This window comes from Bubalus kerabau, chromosome 15 (assembly GCF_029407905.1).
Source record: "Bubalus kerabau isolate K-KA32 ecotype Philippines breed swamp buffalo chromosome 15, PCC_UOA_SB_1v2, whole genome shotgun sequence".
Lineage (NCBI taxonomy): Eukaryota > Metazoa > Chordata > Mammalia > Artiodactyla > Bovidae > Bubalus > Bubalus kerabau.
The window spans coordinates 1,138,831-1,149,849 of NC_073638.1; the positions used below are offsets into that span (position 1 = coordinate 1,138,831).

At 37.3% G+C, this 11,019-nt stretch overlaps 1 pseudogene; it reads right to left on the bottom strand.

Annotated features, from left to right (window-relative positions):
• Positions 1-4,718: 4,718 nt before the first annotated feature.
• LOC129628026 (olfactory receptor 4P4-like) lies at positions 4,719-8,308 on the bottom strand (annotated as a pseudogene).
• Positions 8,309-11,019: the final 2,711 nt, after the last annotated feature.

Below are 11,019 nucleotides of genomic sequence, written 5' to 3' on the forward strand. Positions count from 1 at the left end.
AGCAAAAGACCTGTTATCCTCTGGTTTGGGGAAAAAGCTTTCTTTCTCTAGGACTCATTTTCCTTACTCAAACAGTCTATTGGGAAAAAATATATATATATTACCCCTAATATCTAGATTTTAACTTTAGCATCCTATTTATATGCTTCTGATAACTGACTCTTGTAGTCTGTAGTCAGCCATCACTATTAATGTAAAGTGATTAACAGGAAACACTTAAAAAAACTGAACAATACCAAAGACATCTGTGATGAATACAAGATTGTGTGTTAATCAAGAGGGTAAAGTAATTTACTGAAATGCATGGTTGGGAAACCATATTTCCTCCAGTGTTTGAACCAAACAGCTTTACTGAAAACAGTGAGTCATTTATCACTGTTTCCTAGACTGGCAAAACCTGATTTCTAGCTGTGGATCCTAGAGAGAGTCATTCTGGACAAACAAATGTACCTTTCTTAGGTAAACTGGTACTTGCCCTAATAACTCATTCCTCTTCTCTTTGCCCTACCTAAGCTTTATTTTTCCACAGCAATAAACCCGTCACTGATTATCTCTCTGCCATTTATTTTCATTGTTTTTTCACAAGTCTGATTATTTAAATTACTGTCAATATGTGGACATGTGATTGTGATTTTGGAGTGTGTGTGTGTGTGTGTGTGTGTGGTATACACATATTATTGATACATTAAGCACTGTACACTGTCAATGCCTTACACAATGATCTCAGCTATTGGAGCACTCATACCTCAGCTTTAAGATGGTAACTAGGCGGTGCTCTCCAAACTTGTCTGATCATTTTAATCCTCTTGAGATGTTTTTGAAAAGATGACAGTGTCTATTCTAAGAATCTATGATTCAGTAGACCAATGTTCAGTTCAGTTCAGTTCAGTCACAGTCTCTTTACGACCCCAAAGACTGCCACACGCTAGGCTTCCCTGTCCATCACCAACTCCGGGAACTTGCTCAAACTCATATCCATCAAGTCAGTGATGCCAGCCAACCATCTCCACCAATGTTAAAGGGTATATAAAAAAAAAAAAACTGTATTTTAAACAAGCTCCTCTGGTAATTTTTATACAAGTAGTGACATATCAAAAATTTAGAAACACTGGGACTAGATGATACTTGATCTTAGAGCACAAAAGGGTCTTTGAATCATCAGTTCCAAAGGGTTATATATTCCCATCTGTTCTACTATTTAAAAGGAAACTAAACTTGAACTGAATTTCGAAAATTGTGGAATAAATTAATGTAGTTCATGTATAAATTTTCCACAATATTCTTTCCTTTATGTTTCTGCATCAAAGACTTGACTACTGAGAGTTATTTATATTGATGATCTGAAGTTCTGAAGAATGTACAAGCTGACAAATTCAATACTCTCAAAGACCTAGAAACAAAACATATTGATGTAGGAGACAGATGGGCTCCAATTTAGAAGTTTACAGCTGGTCTCCTGTTTACCTTTCATGGGGTGAAAAGTGGGCTTCAGGCTGAATACTTAAAACTGTTGGCATTTTATGAGACAATGGATAGGTGGGCTCCAGTTAAGGCATTTACAGCTTCCTGTTTGCTCTGGAAAATGAAAGTAACAACATAAACAGGGTAAATAGCCAGCGTTTGTCTCTTGTAAGCATCTTAAGAAAATAGTCATGGCAATAGTCAAAGGAATAGTCAAGCCAAGGACAAAGAGTGGCAAAACCTTGTTTGAGTAAAGGATTAAGGGACCTCCCTCCTCTTCTTTGTGAGACAAGGGAGACATTACACATGTGCAGGAAGGCTTCATCTGGGTCAAAAGCCAAGTGGTAATGGCAGGCTATAATGAGTCTTATTCTTCCCAGAAGCCTTCACTCCAAGATCCTTCTTGGGGGGGGGCGGGGGTGAGGAGGGTGTTTGCTCATCCAGGGGAGTGCCCCAGGGTAGGTCAAGTGGAAAAAGAAAGCAGATAATTGGCTAAAGGTAGATAAAACCTGAAAGAACTGACTTATATAAATGACTTAAATACCTCCTTACCGAACTACCCCTCACTCGGAGGGACACCCGCACTCTTTCTCTCTGAGTGTGTGTCTCGGCCTTGCTTCTGTCTTAACAAGCAGTTTCTCTATGTACTCTCCCACTTCTTGCTGTGCTACATCTCTAATAATAAACTTTGTATCTTCATTTACAGTTTCTGCCTACATGGCAAAGGAATTTTTCACTGGGGACAGAGATACAGGGGAAAACATCTTCTAGCCTCTTAGCCCTAGCTCGTTTGGTGGCTAAGATTCTTGGTTTCCATTCAGGCTGTGTGTGTGTGTCTTAGTCACTTAGTCATGCCCAACTCTTGGCAACCCCATGGACTGTAGTCCTCTGTCCATGGATTCTGCTTGCAAGAATACTGTAGTGGGTTGCTATGCCCTTCTCCGGGGGATCTTCCTAACCCAGGGATCAAACACCGGTATCCTGCATTGCAAGTGGATTCTTTACCATCTGAGCCACCCCAGCCAGGCTCCCCAGGTTCAAATCTTGGGCAGGGAATTAAGATCACTCATGATCCTACTGCTCACAGCTGCTTTCTCGAGATCAATATGAAAGGGTATTCAGGTTTTCAGCACTGATTTTATAAACTTCACAGAAGTTTGTCAGAGTCAATCTCAATCACAGGAGCTCAGGGAGACTGCTCATGGGAGTGCCTTTATTTTGACAGTGGTCTGATGTGTTCAGTTCTTACATGATAACCTGGCTTGTTTTGTGTTTGAAGTACAATACAACTTCATCACTTAAATAAAATCTTACAAGTATTCCTTTTTCTACAAGTTTAGCATATATATATATATATACATATATATATATATATATATATAAAATCAGTTCAGTTCAGTTCAGTTCAGTCACTCAGTCATATCCGACTCTTTGCGACCCCATGAATCGGAGCACACCAGGCCTCCCTGTCCATCACCAACTCCCAGAGTTCACTCAGATTCACGTCCATCGAGTCAGTGTTGCCATCCAGCCATCTCATCCTCTGTTGTCCCCTTCTGCTGCTGCCCCTAATCCCTCCCAGCATCAGAGTCTTTTCCAATGAGTCAACTCTTCGCATGAGGTGGCCAAAGTACTGGAGTTTCAGCTTTAGCATCATTCCTTCCAAAGAAATCCCAGGGCTGATCTTCAGAATGGACTGGTTGGATCTCCTTGCAGTCCAAGGGACTCTCAAGAGTCTTCTCCAACACCACAGTTCAAAAGCATCAATTCTTCAGCTCTCAGTCTTCTTCACAGTCCAACTCTCACATCCATACATGACCACTGGAAAAACCATAGCCTTGACTAGACGGACCTTTGTTGGCAAAGTAATGTCTCTGGTTTTGAATATGCTATCTAGGTTGGTCATAATTTTCCTTCCAAGGAGTAAGCGTCTTTTAATTTCATGGCTGCAGTCACCATCTGCGGTTATTTTGGAGCCCCAAAAAATAAAGTCTGACACTGTTTCCCCTGTTTCCCCATCTATTTCCCATGAAGTGATGGGACCTGATGCCATGATCTTTGTTTTCTGAATGTTGAGCTTTAAGCCAACTTTTTCACTCTCCACCCTCACTTTCATCAAGAGGCTTTTTAGTTCCTCTTCATCTTCTGCCATGAGGGTGGTGTCATCTGCATACCTGAGGTTATTGATATTTCTCCCATGCATCGAACCTGGACTGGTGACTCTTTTCATATATGATATTAAACATGTTTCAATGCCATTCTGTCAAATCATCCCACCCTCTCTCTCTCCCACAGAGTCCAAAAGACTGTTCTGTACTGAGACTGAGTTTTACATTGTATATGTGTGATATCTGAGTGTACCACTGACTGTTATGAAAGTACATCAATGCATATAACTCTCTATACTGTGGTACACTTACCTTGTGTATCTTTATATATATATATATATATAAATATATATATTTATATTTATTTATTTATATTTATATATTTATATTTATATATATACTATATATAATGTATATAATATATATTTAATATATATTATGTATGTGATATATATTATATTACTATATATTATATATATAATATTAATTATAATCATATATATAATATATTATACTATTATATAATATATATTATATCACATATATTATATATATTATATATTATATATAATATATTATATATATTTATATATATAATGATATATATCATATATATGATATATATTATATATAATGATATATATAAAGATCCACAAGGTAAGTGCACCACAGTATAGAGAGTGATATGCATTGCTGTATTTTCATAACAGTCAGTGGTACACTCAGATATAACACATATAGAACGTAAAATTCAGTCTCAGTATAAACAGTCTTTTGAACTCTGTGGGAGAGGGAAAGGGTGGGCTGATTTGTGAGAATGGCATTGAAACATGTTTAATATCATATATGAAAAGAGTCACCAGTCCAGGTTTGATGCATGATACTGGATGCTTGGGGCTGGTGCACTGGGATGACCCAGAGGGATGGTATGGGGAGGGAGGAGGGAGGAGGGTTCAGGATGAGGAACATGTGTATACCTGTGATGGATTCATGTTGATATTTGGCAAAACCAATACAATCTTGTAAAGTTAAAAAATAAAATAAAATAATTTATTAAAAATTTTAAAAAAGAGAGAGAAAAAAAATTCAGTCTCAGAAGACTAAGATAGGACTTCCATTTTCTTCATTAGAAAAAATGAAACAACATAAGATATATGTGAACCCATCCTGAGATTTGGAATGAAGCCTGGTCAAGATTGACCTAGATCAACTGAACCCCAGCTGACCCAAAGACACATGAACAAGGATTCTTAATGCTTATTGTATAATCCTTGAGTTTGAAATGGCTTTTTAATCTGACTTATCCAAGAATGGTGTGATCAAACTGTGGGAGTAGGGGTTCTAAGGCATATTACTGAATTAATTTTTTAAAAAGCAATTATTATATTTAGAGTTAGCTAATTGAAAGGAGTAGTATAAAAGGCTAGCTAAAGAGAATGGGAAGGAGATTGGTTATATAAACACAGGACAAATTCTAAATACCTAAGTCTGCAGCAAGTCTCCCTCCCTCTATTTTTCCATGAACAATATGTGGGAAGAGAAGGATATAATGATAATCACACTTGGGTAGATTCATTTTCACCCCTCCTTTGTTGATTAATTGCAGAAGAGAGTTAACAACAGGTAAATCCAAGCCATATTCAAACAGATTCTTAAAGCTTTGTTGTCTTCTGGAAAAAAAAAATCAATAGTGAATTTTCACAATAAGAAAGTGTAATTCATTACTGGAGAAAGTGGTCTAACTAAGCATCAATGGCAAGCTTATGAAAAATAAAAACTTGAATTAGCTGCCCAGGCAGCTATAGACATTTCTGTTCTCCTTTACCTTCCTGAATCAGATAATAAACCAGAAAGTAGTTACCACAAGACCTACATCAAAAAGAAACCCTGACTTTCTGTGCTACTGTCTTTTTTTTCTCCTTTGCTAGATATTCCATTATTTTTCTGCCTCCCTTTATGTTCTAAGATTTCTTAATTTTCAAGCAGAACACATGTCAGGGACTTCTTGGAAGAGAAACACTATTGCTGAAATCTTCAACATATACCTAATTTCTGCATATGTGTACTTCATTTTAGAGTGCAGATTCCTGTTGAACAAGGGACAGTACAATTTTTTAATGAGGTCAATGGTGAAGAAGGTGGAGCACCAGAAGATAAAATTCTGTGTCTCCCATAGTTGAGAACTTGGTGAACACACCCTCCAAGTCTTAGATGACCCTAGACACCTAAGAGATGTCTGAAATCAGAATCCTGACCTCAGAATTCTCTTCAAAATTCATGAAGATTGAAGATTCTTGTCTAAATTAAGGAAACACCTGAATGTGCCAAAAAAGATTTTAGTTTATGCCCCAGTTGTCAACTGGCTATGCCTGTTTCTTAGTCTAATCACCTTTATTTCTCCGTAGAATGAAAATGAGGGAAAATGAGACAGATTTACCTAGTCTGACTAATGAAAGACACCATCAAAATACATTATTAGCATGATGAGAGCGAGGATGAACAAAATGCATCCCAGGAGCATCCATATGCCTTCTTAAGCTCATGACATTTCACAGAATGGGAGATAGTCCATGTTGCACATTTACAAAGAACATAGGTTTTATATACTCATGAAGATTTTTTAAATAAAGTGATAAATATGGTCATAGAATTGCATTTATAAAAATGAAAAGAATTGCTCATTGGCAAAACCAATACAATATTGTAAAATTAAATAAAATAAAATTTAAAAAAAAGAATTGCTCATTTTTCAAGATTTTTAATTACCTACAATAAGGTACTAAGTTTTAATTAGAATTTCTGTAAGTATAGTGTAAGTACAATACTTATATGCAATACATTGTTTTAGATGCAGGATTTGTTAATGTAAAAAAAAATTAAAGTATTGCAGTGGAAACCTCAGAAAAAAAAAAAAAAAAGAAGTGTTTTAAGAAACCTCTGTGAGAGATGTCTCACTCAAGATTATCTGTTTCCTGAAAGAGGTCAGAAAACCCAACCATGCAGTTTTCACAACTTACCCTGAAAAAAGGTGTTGAAATGCACTCATCATGACAGAGAATACAAAGGACAGAATGTTCCAGAATGTCAAAGCTGGAAAGGACCCAAAGGGCGTCTGATCCACTCCCCTTGTAGGGAGTCTCAGTCAAGTGACAGTCGGACAGTGGCTGAGGGGGCCTCACTCTTCAGGGTTGCAGCTTTGAATGACAGCACACGATCCTTCTGTATCTGTTGTACTTGTCAACATTAATGATTGTGTGGGTAAAACTAGATCCAACAAAGGGCAGGACAGCCAGAGGCTTCATTTTCCTGCAGAGAGTTTATCTCAGCCCCACACTTTCTTCATGGCATTTTTCATGTCTGTGTTTCTCAGGGTGTAGATGAGAGAGTTGAACATGGGGGCAATCATGGTGTAAAACAGGGCAAAGACCTTGTCATTCCTGACAGAATCAGCCATGGGGACATAGGTGAAGATGAGGGGCAAGAAGAACCTGAAGACCACAGTGATGTGTGAACCACAGGTGGAGAGGGCTTTGCGGGAGACCTAGGATGAGTGAGTCCTCAGGGTGGACAGGATGATGATGTAAGAAATCACCAAGGCAACAAAGGTCAAAATGGACAACACCCCTGTGGTGGTAATGATTGCAATCACCCACAGTCTAGTGTCCGTGCAGGTCAGCTTCAGCAGAGGGAATACATCACAGAAATAGTGGTCTATTTGACTGGGGGCACAGAAAGGAAGTCCAATAATAATTAATACTTGAATGATTGAATGGCTAAAGGCTGACATAGCAGAAGCCATTACAAGGACGTAGCACACCTGTCTGTTCATAATGACCACGTAGTGAAGAGGTCTGCAGATGGCAGCATAGCAGTCATATGAACATCTCAGTGGCTCCAAAGAAGTGGGCATATGAACATCATATGAACATCTCAGTGACTCCAAAGAAGTGGGCAGAAAACATCTGGGCCATGCAGCTGTTGTAGGAGATGGTCTTCTGTTGGGCCAGCAAGTCAGTGATCAATTTGGATGTTACCGTGGAGGTGAAGCAGACATCCATCAAGGGCAAATAGCTGAGGAAAAAGTACATGGACTGTTCACTGAGGCAGCTGCCCCTGATGGTGAGAAGAATGAGCAGATTCCCTGAGAGAATCTCAATATAGCAAAGTAAAAACAGCACAAAGCAGGCAACTTTCACATTCTCATCAGTAAAAAGCCCCGGGAGGGTAAATTCTGTGACATTTTCATGTCCCATTGCTTCTGTGAGTTTGATTGTTTAGAAGGGTAAGTTAGTATACCTGAAACACAACTTTTTCAAATTATTTATGTATTTCAAAAGTCATTCATCTAGTCAATAAATATATATTGGTGTTTCCAAATGATACAAACATTATAACTGCTGCTAAGGGTACAGCAGTATACAAAATACACACATCTCATCCACACATAAAGTTTATTAGAGAAGACATACAGTGACAATAATAGCAAAAAATAATCAACTTATTGAGGTGGAGCCAAGAAGAATGCAGAGTCTGCATCTCCCCACCTTAGGGAACCTAGCTGACAGTGGTGGGGATGTCAATGCCCAAGAAGATGGGAGGAACTTCTGAGTGACTGGAGAATATTAACTCTGGTGAGATCTCCCAGAGGTCCACATTTCAACACCAAGACCTGGCTCTACCCAACTCTCTGCAAACCCCAGTGCTGGAAACCTTGGGCCAAATAATTAGTAAGACAGGAACACAGTCCCATCCAAAAAAAGAAAAAAAAAGGCAAGAAAAAAATATGTTACAGACAAAGGAGCAAGGTAAAAATCTACAAAACCAAATATATGAAGAGAAAATATATTCTTATCTTTTTTAAACTACATGAGAAAAAAATTTAGAGTAATGACAGTAAAGATGATCCAAAATCACAAAAAAATAGAGTGCAAACAAAAGATTGAGAAAATATAAGAAATGTTCAATAAAACCATATAAGGACTAAGGAAAAGATGTGGAGATGAATGGCACAATAACTAAGATGAAAAATACATTAGAAGGAATCAATAGCAGAATAACTGAGGCTTGAAAAATGAGTAACTGAGCTGGAAGATAGAATGGTGGAAATGACTACTGAGGAGCAGAACAACACAAAATGAAAACAATTGAAGACAATCTCAGAGAAATCTGAGACAACACTAAACACACTAACATTCAAATTTTAGGGGTCTCAGGAAGAAGAAGGAAAACAGAAAGAGCCTGACAAGATATTTGAAAAGATTATACTTGAAAACTTCTTTAATGTGGGAAAAGAAATGGCCACTCAAGTCTAGGAAGCTCTGACAGTTCCTCCCACCCAGGATAAACTGTAGGAGAAACACACCAAAACAATATTAATCAAAGTAATAAAAAATAAATGCAAAGGAAAAATATTAAAACTGAAAGGGAAAAGCAAAAAACAGTATACAAGAAATCCCCATAAGGCTATCAGCTGATTTTTCAGCAGAAATTCTGCACCCCACAAGGGAGTGATAGGATCTATTTAAAGTAATGAAAGAGAAAATTCTACAACCAACATTACTTTGCCCAGCAAGGATCTTAGATTTGACAGAGAAATCAAAAGCTTTACTAACAAGCAAAAGCTAAGAGAATTCTGCAACACTAAACTACATTTACAACAAATGCTAAAGGAACTTCTCTATTCAGCTGATACCCCATATTAACAAATTAAAGAATAAAAACTTAGCATATTTGAAAGCAGAGACATTACCCTGCTGACAAAGGTCCATCTAGTCAAAGCTTTGGTTTTTCCAGTAATCATGTATGGATGTGAGAGTTGGACCATAAAGAAAGCTGAACACTGCAGAATTCATGCTTTTGAACTGTGGTGTTGAAGAAGACTCTAGAGAGTCCCTTGGACTGCAAGGAGATCCAACCAGTCAATCCTAATGAAAATCAGTCCTGAATATTCATTGGAAGGACTGATGCTGAAGCTGAAACTCCAATACTTTGGCCACTTGATGTGAAGGACTGACTCATTAGAAAAGACCCTTATCCTAGGAAAGATTAAAGGCAAGAGAAGAAAGGGATGACAAAGGATGAGATGGTTGGATGGTATCACCGACTCAGTGGACATGAGTTAGAGTAAGCTCCTGGAGTTGGTGATGGACAGGGAAGCCTGGTGTGCTGCAGTCCATGGGATCACAAAGAGTTGGACACAACTGAGTGACTGAACTGACTGAATCGTCTCACTAGAAGTAGAAAAAAATTTTGACAAAATTCAACACCTACTTATGATAAAAACTCTTCAGAAAGTGGGCATAGAAGGAACCTACCTCAAAATACTAAAGGCCATCTATGACAGATATAGAGCAAATACCATTCTCAGTGGTGAAAGCATTCCCCTAAAATCATGAACAAGATTAGGATGTCCACTCTCACCACTATTATTCAACATAGTTTGTGAAGTCCTGGCCATGGCAATCTGGGAAGATAAAGGAAATAATATAAGTTGGAGAAGAAGTAAAACTATATGTTTGCAGATGACATAATATTACACATAGAAAATCCCAAAGATGTCACCAGAAAACTACTGGAGCTAATCAACAAATTTGGTAAAGTTGAAAGATAGAAAACGAATGCACAGAAATCTCCTGCATTCCTATACACTAACAATGAAAGAGCAGAAAGAAAAATCCCATTTACCACTGCAACATAAAGAATAAAATGCCTAGGAATAAACCTACCTAATGAAGCAAAAGACCTATACTCAGAAAACTTTAAAACACTGAAATGAAAGAAACCGAAGATGATACAAACAGATGGAGAAATATACTATGTTCTTGGATTGGAAGAATAAATATTGTGAAAATGAATATACTATTCAAATCAATCTATAGATTCAATGCAATCCCTATAAAATTACCAATAGCATTCTTCATAGAATTAGAACAAAATTTTTTACAATTTGTATGGAAACACAATCTATGGGATCTCAAAGAGTCAGACATGACTGAGTGACTGAACTGAACCAACTGATGGAAGCAAAAAAGACCCCAAATATTCAAAGTAATCTTGTGAAAGAAATACAGAGCTGAGGTATCAAATTCTGTGACTTCAAACTATACTGCAAAGCTAAAGTAATCAAGACAGAATTTTACTGGCACAAAAATAAAAATATAGACAAACATAGACAAATGATACAGGATAGAAGCTCAGAAATAAGCCCACATACCTATATACACCTAATGTATGACAAACGAGGCATGAATATACAATGAGAAAAGACAGTCTTTTCATTAATGGTGTTGGGAAAGCTGGCCTACTATATCATACCCAAAAATAAAATCAAAATGGACTAAACACGTATTTGTAAAACTGGACACTATACAATTTTTAGAAGAACACATAGGAGAAATACTCTGACATAAGCAAGATTTTTGACCCACTTCCTAGCTTAGTGAAAAAAAAG